General features: G+C 42.8%; 1 long non-coding RNA gene across 1 annotated transcript; it reads left to right on the top strand.

Annotated features, from left to right (window-relative positions):
• The first annotated feature begins 3541 nt into the window (after positions 1 to 3541).
• Positions 3542 to 11729, top strand: LOC113922999. Its single transcript, XR_003520135.1, has 3 exons — positions 3542 to 3929; positions 10660 to 10715; positions 11332 to 11729. It is a non-coding gene; the product is annotated as an uncharacterized LOC113922999 (long non-coding RNA).

Genomic DNA, 11729 nt, shown 5'->3' on the forward strand with positions numbered 1-11729 from the left:
CTTTATAAAAATTCAAGTGTTGGGACTCTACCTCCACTGATTCTAATTCATCGATCAGAGACAGGCCCAGGAAGCCAGGATTTTTTAAAGTCTTCCAGGCGATTCTAACATGCTAACCAGAGTTGAGAAAAACAAGCATGTTGGGGAATACAGCTCTACCTCCTAGGCTTGAGCAACTGGTGGGGAGGAATATGAGGAAAGATGGGGAGGACAGAAAGGAGGTCGGCTTCCTCAGTTTAGGCTGAAGAGAATGAGCAGGAATATAAGATAGCTCAGAAGAACATTTAAGTAAATTTGAACTAGAACGTATTTAAATGTGAAATGGGGAAGGCCATAGTTAGTAGTTAAGCCATAGTCTTATGTGAGCATTTTAGACTGAATGAAAGGAAGAAAATTTAGAGAAAATTGGTGAAAAAGAGCAGAGTTAGTACAACTATGATAATATAGGCTTGAAATTCCTTCTGGTACTATGCTTGCACTAGAACCTAGTTCTTCATTTATTTTCTGAGGCTCTACAACAGCATTTAGTTTACTCCTTAAAAAAATAAAAATTTGAGAAAGGAACACCTCTGTTTTTAAAAATTTGCTTAATATTGCTACTCTCCAGATTACATTTTATTCCATGCTACTATAAGATTGGTATGGTCAGGTAAAGTCTAGACGGAGGAAACATTCTCATGGAGGGGTGAAAGCTGATTGGATGGTAAATATCTTCACTTATATCATAGTAAACTGAAGGAATCCAGGAAAGTCATTTTTAAACTTTTAAAAATTACAGCCATAAAAAGAAAATTTGAGAAATAGATTTGTTTTGGCCAAAAGTTAGGTTTTTAAAAGGACTTGATTTTTAAAAGTTGTAGTGAAAGGATGAAACGAAGGGGTCTGGAAGTAGAACAATATAAAACAGGGGAGACATTTTCATTGGGGTTTGTTTGGTTTGGTTTGGTTTGGTCTGGTTTTCTGCTATCTCTATAGCATCTGGAACAATGCCTGACACATAATATTCAATAAATATGGTATATTGGTTGAATGAATGAATGATCTCCCAGGATACCTCCAGTTTTGCATACCAGGATGCCATGATTACTGGATGATTGAAGCATTAATATAAGATCTTAAACTTATATTTTATGAAGAACTTTCCAACCTGTCAGGTATACTCTGACAGGTATTTTAAACTATTCTAGCCAAGGCGTGGATGTGGTCCTTTCTTAACCAAAGTTCCAAAGAAAAGGAGGTTGAGACAGGGATAATTCCTCAAGGGAGCTGGCTATACTGATTCTCTTCACTCGCAAACACTCCATTTTCTCTCCCTTCAAAACTAATCCAGGGCGCCTGGATGGCTGTCGGTTAAATGTGGGACTCGTAGTTTTGGCTCAGGTCATGATCTCAGGGTGGTGAGATCCAGCCTTGCACTGGCTCCCCGTCAGCACTGAGTCTGTTTGTCCCTCTCACTGTTCCCCTACCCTCCCCCCTCCTCACGTGAACGCATGCACGCTCCCACTCTGGATCTCTAAAATAAATAAAATTAAAAAAAAAAAGCTAATCCATCCTTTATTAATCATCATCCTTTGGGGCCATTTTTGAAACGGTGTTCAGGTAGTAAAAAGGATTTAGCCAGCTAATTTTCATGTGAAACACACTCCCCAGAGGTGTCCTGTACATGACATAGACACTGCAGAACAGAAAAATATTTATGGAACATTGACAAAGTCTTGTATTCTGAATGTCTGGAAGTGCCATGTCTTGCTCGTCAGACAGACCACCTATCCCAGACAGAAGTGAACATGTGCAGAGGGTTACGTAGGAATAGTAAGAAAGGACCTCATTTTCCTCACAGATTTTTGGTAGGCTCACCTCAGAAAATCAATCCCTAGAATGAAGGGAAAGCAACCTAGACGTGCGAGCTCATTTGTTTTCTTATTCTTCTTTGGAAAATGGAATGGTGGTGTGACTATCTTTTGGCTATTCCTTATCAATTATTGCTCCACGGTGAAAAGAGCAGGTTTGAAGAGATCAGTTTTCCTTGTGTCATGTGGCTTTTGGTTTTGTGTTTCTCTCACAATGCCTTTAAATCACATGTCATGTCTGTTTGGTAATCACTGATTTCAGTAAATATTTACAAAGCCCCAAGTACTTTGCCAGGTACCGTACTAGGCTCCAGGGAACAACAGTAAACAAAACTCCCAGCTCTCAATAGGTTTATATCAAGTGGGGAGAGACGCCAATAAATGCATAAAATGCACATTATCAGATGGTCATAAATGCTATGAAGAGAAATAAAAGAGGAGTATGGGAGATAAGCAGGAACGAGTTGTAAATCCAAACTTTACTTTGGAGCTATCAAAAAATATTCCGCTTCCCTCTTTTGTCATTGCAGGTTGTTGTGTAATCACACAAGGGATGGCTTCTCAGCTGACTGCAAGCCCCTTTTTTTAGCTCCAGTTGCCTCTCACCTTCTCCCACCAGGCACTTTCACTGGATATTCATAAAAGTCACACAGTTATGGGATCCCCAAATAACTTGAACCTCCAACAGCCCTGTCGTCGTCCCCCCCCCCCCCCCCGCCCCGCCCCTGTCCTCACGCTCACCCCCAGCCCAGCTGTTTCTGTCAGGGCCTGCGTCTGAGGCACCAGGGTAGATTTTAAAAAAACACCAACAAATGCAGGCCATCCCTGTGTGTGAGCATCGTCCACCTCCACAGCTTTCTCATTATTTCTGAGAGAGCAGAGGATGTGCTAAGGGTCCAAAAGGCACTCGGTTACGTGAAAAAATTTAGAGTAGCTGAAGACTAAAATATTAAAGGAGATGAAGCAAGTCAAGGCGGAGGGTACTCTTTACGGCGGCAGACACTAGGGCTCAAATCTGAATGAAAACGTGGCGAGGGACATGCAGATTTTTCCTTTCTTTAATTGATATGGAAAAAATCGCCAGGGTCCCCCCGCGCGCGGTCCCCGCTGAAGGCGGCCCGGCGGCCATTCAGGAGAGGCCGTTTCGCCACAGCTCTTTTACTGCACACAAAGCCTCCTTGTAAGTCCCTCTGCTGCCCCCGAATCACCACGTTCGGAGTAAGAAAAATAGCGCTGCTGCTCCCGTCAGGCAGCCAGACAATAGGGGCGGCCGGGCCCCTCCACGCCACAGGGCAAAACACCGTCATCTTTGTTTCCACTGCATCCCTAAAACGAAGTCTCCGGGTACTATCGTAGCGAGGAGGACGTGGAGGCGGCGAAAACGACTGCGGACCACGGTCCTCATTCGTTCCTTTCTGGGGACAGGGACGTGGCGGCCAGCCCTGGAAGTGGCGGACGCTGCGCGCTGCCCGCGCGCTTCGTCGGCTCCCCTCGGCCGCAGGAGGCAGCGCGGCGGCGACGGTTGACGCCGCGCCCCCGCCGACGACTCGGCGCCCCTCCGCCCCCGCCAGCCCCCGGGCCCCGTGGCCGTGGCGGGAAGTAGCGCCGTCCGCGCGCGGAGGGAAACGCCCGGGCGGCGCGGGGTGAAACGCCCGGGCACGCGGCGCGATCGGGCGCCCGCGCCGTGACGCGTCCGCAGAAACGCGGCGGGGCCGGCCCTCGGCCGCCGGAGTCCAGCCCGGCGTGGCTCCGGAACCCCGCGGCCGCCCCGCCTCCGCTCCTGGAAGTGGCCGCTCGGCGGGAGCAGGCAGCCGGGGAGGCTGGCGGCTGGGGGCGGCGGCTCCGACGCCGGGGAGTCTCCGCGGGGCCTACGTCCCGAGCTGGCCAAGGCCAGGCCCCATCTGCCCCGTCGAACCGGACAACAGGTGCCACAGGTCGGGCTCCGGAGCACGGTGTGCGGAGCCGCCAGGCTGCCTGACTGGCAGGAGTCGGCCCCGGGCCCCTCCCCAGACTCCGCTGCTGGGCTCCCTGAGCCTTGGGTCCTTCCACTGTGAAGCGGGATGGTTGTGAGAACTGCAGGTGAGAGAATGCGGGTAAAAATGCCCCACGTCCCGCATACATAGTAAGTTCTCCAAAATAGGAATAAAAAGGGACACACTCTTCATACGTGGATGGACCTGAAAAACTTGGTGCTATGGGGAAAAAGGTAAACACGGAAGGCCTTAGTCTGTATGATGCCGTGTATATATGAAATTCTAGAAGAGGCCAAGCTGTGGTGTCGGAAAGCGGTTGGCCTGGGATGGGAGCAGGAGCGGAGGAGCAGGGGAGAACTTTCTGGGGCGTGATGGGACGGTTCCGTATCTTGATAGGCGTGGTGGCTGTAAGACATGTAGTTGACAAAATTTATCTCACCGTCGTCTCCACGGGGGCGAATTGTAGTATATCCAGGTTACCCCTCAAAAAAGGGGGGAGAAAAGAGTTAAAAGTAGTTGCTAGGGATAGTTGAGGAATAAGGGACGTGCTGGTTTACAAAATCTGAGACCTAAATGTGTGCCCCCTCTGAATTGAGGGGCTCCTCCTCCCCTAAGAATCAGTGACCACCACCCCTGGGAATAGCTCAAGTCCTAGAGGGATACACTGGACCAGACCCGGTTTATTATGCACCTCCCCAGATTTGCTCAGTCGCACCCCCAAGCCCCCTCTTAACTTCGCGCTCAGGGCAGAGGCCTGGCCTCTGCTTCCATGGCTTCCTCTTGGGACAGCCTCCCCTCCCCTGTTGAGGGTCAGGCTTCAGCACTGCCTCTCATACCATGGTTCTGAGGTAGAAGCCTCTGGCTCCTTCCATCAGTCCCAGACTCAGGTGAAAAACCTTGAGGTTCAGCATGCTCTTGCTTCCCAGGCAACAGCGTGGACAGGTCATGTGGCGTACCCAGAAGAGCGGAGCATTAAAGCCCCAAGATGCAAATTTGCGCCAAAAAGGACGGGAAGTAAGAAGTAGCCAGCATATAAATTCCTCCCCTTTTTCTCCATAGACAGGTCTCAAGACAAGATGGTTTTGTATGGTTTGTCTGGAAGCGCTCCTTTGGGACTGAGCAATCAGCTCTACTTTCTAGTGAAGTTGTTTTCACCTCAGTGATGTACTGCTTTGTATTTGCTTCCTTTGCATTTCCCTTTACCCTTGCTGCCCTGGGATTGTACCTCCTAATAAAGCGTTAGCACTTAAACTTGGCCTCAGGCTTTGCTTTCTAAGGTAATCCTTTAGCAGCATTTGGCTTTAGGTCTGTGCCTTACTGAAAATTTCACAGCCACGATAACAAACAATTACGGTTATTTTTGGTTCTGGCTCACTGTCTTGTTAACCCTAAACTACTTTAAAAGGCAACCAGTTACGACCAATACTGAATACATAAATTTATATATACGTGCCTCTGTTTAAAGCTGGTAGAGATAAAAGTTTGCTTTTCCATTTATTGGTTCCTAATGTCTCAAAAGAAAATTCCTAGAGCACAGACACTTATAAGTTTTAAACATTTGGAAGCTTAAAAAACTTGAAATGCATGTAGGTGCAAAAGAAATATATGTATATTTCAAATATATTCAAAAAAATGTTTTCCATCATGATCATAAAGTTACTAGTTGGGGGGTGTCTAGTTATGTTTTTGGTTTATTCATAAAGCCATGTTCTGTCTTCCCTAAAATTTTATGTAAAAGCCTTTTGAAACAACTTTTTCTGGAATGCTTTGCAAAACAATTTTTCTTTCCATTATTTTAATTATTGAAGATTTAAGTAAGTTTGTATTTTTAATGATAACAGCCACTTGCTTTGTGGCCTGTGTTTTTGCAACTTTGTCAGACGTTTCTCTTCCCTCCCACCTGGCTTGCCAACCATCTGTAACTTGATCAACAGTTACTTGAGATGGGACTCGTCAGGGTCATATGTTAAAAAGGACATTTCCACTTTCTTGTCCGCAAAATCCTTCCTTTCCTGGCCACTTACATACTGTTACATAGTCTACAAACACGTGGATCTGATGATCTTCTGCTACATATGTTGGCAAAGGTCACACTTGCAAATCTGCCTTTCTCTTGGCACAGTATTTATTACTTCTTTTTATTGCTTATAATGTGGCCTATCAGAGTGTTAAAAATTATTTTTTTATGAAAGGTTTTATTTATTTGACACAGAGTGAGAGAGGGAACACAAGCAGGAGGAGTGGGAGAGGGAGAAGCAGGCTCCCCGCTGAGCAGGAATCCCTATGCGGGGCTCCATCCCAGAACCCTGGGATCATGACCTGAGCCGAAGACGTTTAGCTGACTGAGCCACCCAGGTGCCCTAAAAAATTATTTTAGAAAAAATGTTCTGCCTTCATCTACATCATCATAGTGAATTGATTTTTGCAGAGAAAACTTTGTCATCCTATCATGTGAACAATTTTTAATCTTTGCACTTGAAAAATCTGCATTTCTATTTGGGATTAATTTCAATTACAAGCAAATATGAAGCCAGGCTGTACACAGAAGGTATGTAAACACATTTTCACAAAACTAAACATTATTTAAACATATCTTCAGTTACAGTAGGCAATATCAGAGGACATCCCATTAAGCAAATGTGAGCTACTCTTTAAGTCCTAGCTTAGAATCAAGAAAACTTGATTCTTTTCAAATATGGAAAGGCAGATGATGTTCTAGCAAATGCACAGATTTTATATATACAAATAGATGTTGTCCCCTTCAGAATAGGCCATAAGCTTGCTGCAATTGTATTTCCATTACTCAAACATTTAAAAATTTCTTTAGAAATGTGCCACAGGAGACTGAGTAACATTTCTTTAAATGACATCATCGCATCAGTGATAGAAAATCTTCCTCCTCTGAGATTAGATTTAATTTTTAGAAATACCCAAAGTCATTTGAAACCAGACCAACCTTAGTAACATTGTTTAGCAGGAGAAAATTCAACAAGAAAGAATAAAAATAAGTGAACTGAGTAATGCTTAAATTAACTTTGAGAAAAGGAAAACTAAGGAAAGACTGAAGCAGAAATCAGTGAATTAGAAAACAAACCAAAAACACAATTATTGATCAATTCCAAAAGTAATTTTTTTGGAAAAAATAGGAAGAAAGTAGAGAAATATCTGGCAGACCTATTTAATAAAAAAGAGAAAGTGTAAATTAAAAAGGAGAAAGACATAATAGCTATGGAAAAGTTTTTGGGTTTTTTTTTTTAATTATATGAGAATACTATGTGTAGTTAACTACATGCTGTTAGATTTTTTTTTTTTTCCTGGAAAAACATGAATCACCCACACTGAATCAAGAAATAGAAAAAAATAAGTAGATCAGAAACAGAAGAAATCAAAAAAGGCTCAGCCCTGTAGGCAAATCTTTGCAAATTTTTAAGGACATATAATTCTCTTTCTAAATACATAAAGATATAACAATCTAACCCATTTTATGAAGCAAATATAATTATTATAAAGCCTGTCAAAAATACTACAAAAGTACACTCAGAAAATACAAACTCATAAGAAATTCAATGCCAAAATTCCCCTTGAAAATATGACAAAATCAGGGGCATCTGACTGGCTCCGTTGATGGAGCATGTGACTCTTGATCTCAGGGTTGGGAGCTCAAGCCCCACATTGGGTGTAGAGATTACTTAAAAAAATAAAATCTTGGGGGTGCCTAAGGTGGCTCAGTTGGTTAAGTGTCCAACTCTTGGTTTCAGCTCAGGTCATGATCTCAGGGTCATGGAATTGAGCCCTGTGTTGGGCTTCACACTCAGCAGAGTGTCTGCTTGAGGATTCTCTCTTTTCGTCTGCCCCTCCCCACCATGCTCTCTCTGTCTTGAATCTTTAAAAATAAAATCTTTTTTAAAAAAAAGAAAATAGCAAATTATTTTCAATGAAGCTAAGTAATTTTTAGCATGAACAGGTAGATTTTGTCCTAGAAATGCCAGGAATTTTAATAACACAATAATTGAAGTAACATATCATACATTAAGTCACATATGAAAACCCCTATCATGGGGTGCCTGGGTGGCTCAGTTGGTTAAGCTACTGCCTTCGGCTCAGGTCATGATCCTGGAGTCCCAGGATCGAGTCCCGCATCGGGCTCCCTCCTCAGCAGGGAGTCTGCTTCTCCCCCTGACCCTCTTCCCTCTTGTGCTCTCTCTCATTCTCTCTCTCTCAAATAAATAAATAAAATCTTTAAAAAAAAAAAGAAAACCCCTATCATGTAAATAGGTGATAAAAATCTAACATTCCTGATGAAAACAACAACAAAATTTTTAAAAACTTGGTAAATACTAAACCAAGAGCTAACATCTTATCCTTTAAGGAAGTTTTGTAAAAATAATGCTAAGGGTTTGGAAGAATCATTTATCCCATTTTTAGAATGCTAGGTTTTTGTTGTTTTTATGTTTTGTTTGTTTGCACATCATTTCATGTGATGATAGTTGGATTACAAATGCTTTTTGCCCATTTTCTTTTTCAAAGGCACCCCTAGAATATTGTGCTTCCTGTCTCCTCTGAAGGAGGTTCACTTGATTTATCTCATTACAAACCCAGGGGCAGATACGCTTACTCTCCCCATTTTCCAGATTAGGAAGGGTTTATCTTTGTGACTGTATGTTCAAATAGGCAGCAAACTGAAATATCAAGATAAATCATTCTAAACAAAGTCATTGGAGAAGAAGCCAAGGCAAGTGGACAAGATTTAAGAAAGAGGCAGGTGTTAAAGGTACCTGCCAGTTTATACGTGTGCTCAGCCAGGATTCTTAGATCCTGCTCCAACCTTAGCTGTCACAGACCATGCCCAAGGGATATAGCCTAGCATTCCATAGTTACTAAATGAGGACAGGTCCCCGAAGGCCCAGGCCTGGGGGGAGATGAAGTTGTGGACGTGAACTGATGCCTACACTTGTGCTAACACTTACTGGGGCTTAAAACGGGGACTGTTCCAGGCATGTTCTGACCTCGTAATATGCATGAATTGTCTCATGTAACCACCACCAAACAACCCCACGATTTAGGTACTTTTATAATGTCCATTTTCCCCATTAGGAAACTGGAGTCCAGAAAAGTTAAGTAGCTTGCTCAAGTTGTCACAGCTAGAAAACAATATTTGAACCGGGCAGTTGGAGCTGGAGCCCAAGCTCTTTGGCCACATGTAACCATGTATAAAGTCCTTTCATCCACAGGAGCTCATTTGACCCTCACAACTTTGTGAAGTCAGGAAAAATTCTCCCCAGTGTACACCAAGGCAGTGGGAAGCCAGAAATAAATGGGTTATTGGAATTAGTGATCTTTTTTTTAATGATCTGAAAGAAGCTGACAGGAGCATGGATAAGCATGTGATAAGAAATGACTGCAGGGAAAACAAGGCTTCGAAGGCTTGGAGAAAGAAGTGCCCTAAACTTTAAGTAGATTAAGCATAAGCTGCATGGACGGGAAAGGAGCTGGGAACAGCTCTCCTTTTTACCAAGGGGAGGTGATCCTGAGCACAACTAGCTTCGGACCCATCAGCTTTGTAACGATGTAAATATAACGATGCTAGATGATAAACAGCGAAAGAAGTCCCACCCATCATGTCGAACTCGTCTCCCTTCCTGAAATACTAGCTGCTACTCCGTGTCACTGTTGGTCTGAGAAGCCTGTTGTTAATTTATGTCTCTGTTTATGTACCTGGCCTTTGCTAGTTCAGATAACAAGGCTAGCAGTTGTGTAAACCACCAAAACAAAGCTCCCATTGCACAATAGGGTTTTCACCTAGTTTTTAAATACAATCATGATAATAAAGTTTAGATGAATACTTTTAGAATTTCCTTACCTATAACCAAAATAGTATTAGTTAACTTCTGAACTTGTTGCTTGCTTTTTGATTACATTATTTTTTATTCTGCAATGTTGCAAATACAAAGGAACTTCTCAAGAAGCATACATGTTCTGAGAAACTTTTATAAAATAATCCATGTTAAATGCACTGGAACTGTATTTAAAAGTAGGAAAATAAAGAATTGTTTTGCTATATGACTCTCACCTTACCTGATTTTGTTCAAGTTTTAATTGATAGGTATCAAAAAAGATCAATATATCCTAAACTCATTTCAAAATATTCTTAAAGTCAATATGTACCATCAATTACAAGGGAAATTCTTTTACCTACTATAAATTACAGTATTAAACTCAAGTTTTATGTAATGTTGTATCAGTATCATAAGATTTGTCTTAACATTATCTCTTTATATATTTTCATAAATAAATTTCCGTCTAAATTGTCTCTCAAAAGTGAGTAAATTCAGGGGCGCCTGGGTGGCTCAGTCGGTTAAGCATCTGCCTTCAGCTCAGGTCATGATCCAGGGTCCTGGGATTGAGCCCCACATCGAGCCCCACATTGGGATCCCTGCTCAGCGGGGAGTCTGCTTCTCCCTCTCCCTCTCCCCTTGCTTGTGTTCCCTCTCTCGCTGTCTCTCTCTGTCAAAAAATAAATAAAAAATCTTTTTTAAAAAAAGCGAGTAAATTCCATGTAATAAGTCCTTCCTAACTTCCCTTTCCTGCTCCAAACACACTTTCTTCTATAATTTTTGGCCATCAAAATCTTTCAGTGACCTGTAGCAACCAAACAGGTTTCCAGTATTTGATCTCAAATAGTTAAAAAAAAATGGGGGGATTGTTCAGACTAAAATATTTGGCTATGCCTCAGGGGAAAAAAATAAAAGGCACTCTTAATCCATGGTTCTAACAACACTGTTCTGATTTTTTTTTTCTTTTTTTTTATTGCTGGTGCTGGCATGAATGAAATGTAGGATGATTCATCTCATGAGAATTTGAACGCTGGTGGAAAACTGTACAGAAAATCCAGGTGAGCTGAAAGAGAAAGAGATCAGGGATTTGTGAGAAAATTCAGTCAGAACTGAAGAGAGGCTCTGTGAATGCCGGAAAACAAACATAGCTGGCAGGAGCTCTAATATTTGAAGCCTGCTAAAGGCCAGTGACATAGGACACCAGGATAGCAGAAAAGCCAAGGGTGAAAAGTTTCTGAGCTGGCTATTAAATAGACGTAACTCACGGACGAGTGTGCCCATGTGGGATTTTAATTACTCAGACATCTGTTTAGCGAAGTGTACTACTAAATAGGGATCAAATACAGAGATCAAATTACGTGGGGAGGAGAGTGGGGATGACATTCATGACTCAGAAAGGAGAGCTATCGGCCAGGGGAAAATCAATCCCGGCTTTACATCTCACCAACAGAGAAGCAATTATTTTAGATGTGGGGCTGGTTAGCATCCTAGGTCATGAATTTAATTAAATAACCCTCGAGTGGCAGAACACAGAACAAACCACTGTATTTAACTGTCAGTAAGACATGCTGCAAATAAATGGTCCAAATTCCTCCTCTCTTCCTTCCCTCCTCCCACACAGACTTGGTGTAGTTTTCTCTTAAATTCACAACTCTCTTCCCCTTCCTGATTTAGCCCGCCCTTCCAGCAGAGCCAGTAAACTCATCTAAGTAGATGGCTTGAGCCAGAGGCAGGATTTGACTTCGACATTTTCACAATGAGATGCTTGGGAAGATGGAGAGAAGGGGCATGGATTCGGTCTGAGTTCCCTCCTCAGGCTCAGTGAACATGGCTGATAATTCAGAGAAACAATCCCGGAATCAAAAGAATTCTGTGGCCCTCTTGTTGGCAGCACCTTGGAAAGAAAAGAAGCTGAGGGAGGGAGACTCAAAACAAGTAGTTGGAGCAAGAACTGTTGGAGAGATTCCTAAGCAGAGAAGAGAGGAAGACATTCAGCTTTTTTTTTTTTTTTAAGATTTTATTTATTTGACAGAGACAGCGAGAGAGGGAACACAAGCAGGGGGAGTGGAAGA

This window comes from Zalophus californianus, chromosome 9, assembly GCF_009762305.2.
Source record: "Zalophus californianus isolate mZalCal1 chromosome 9, mZalCal1.pri.v2, whole genome shotgun sequence".
In the NCBI taxonomy this organism is placed as follows: domain Eukaryota; kingdom Metazoa; phylum Chordata; class Mammalia; order Carnivora; family Otariidae; genus Zalophus; species Zalophus californianus.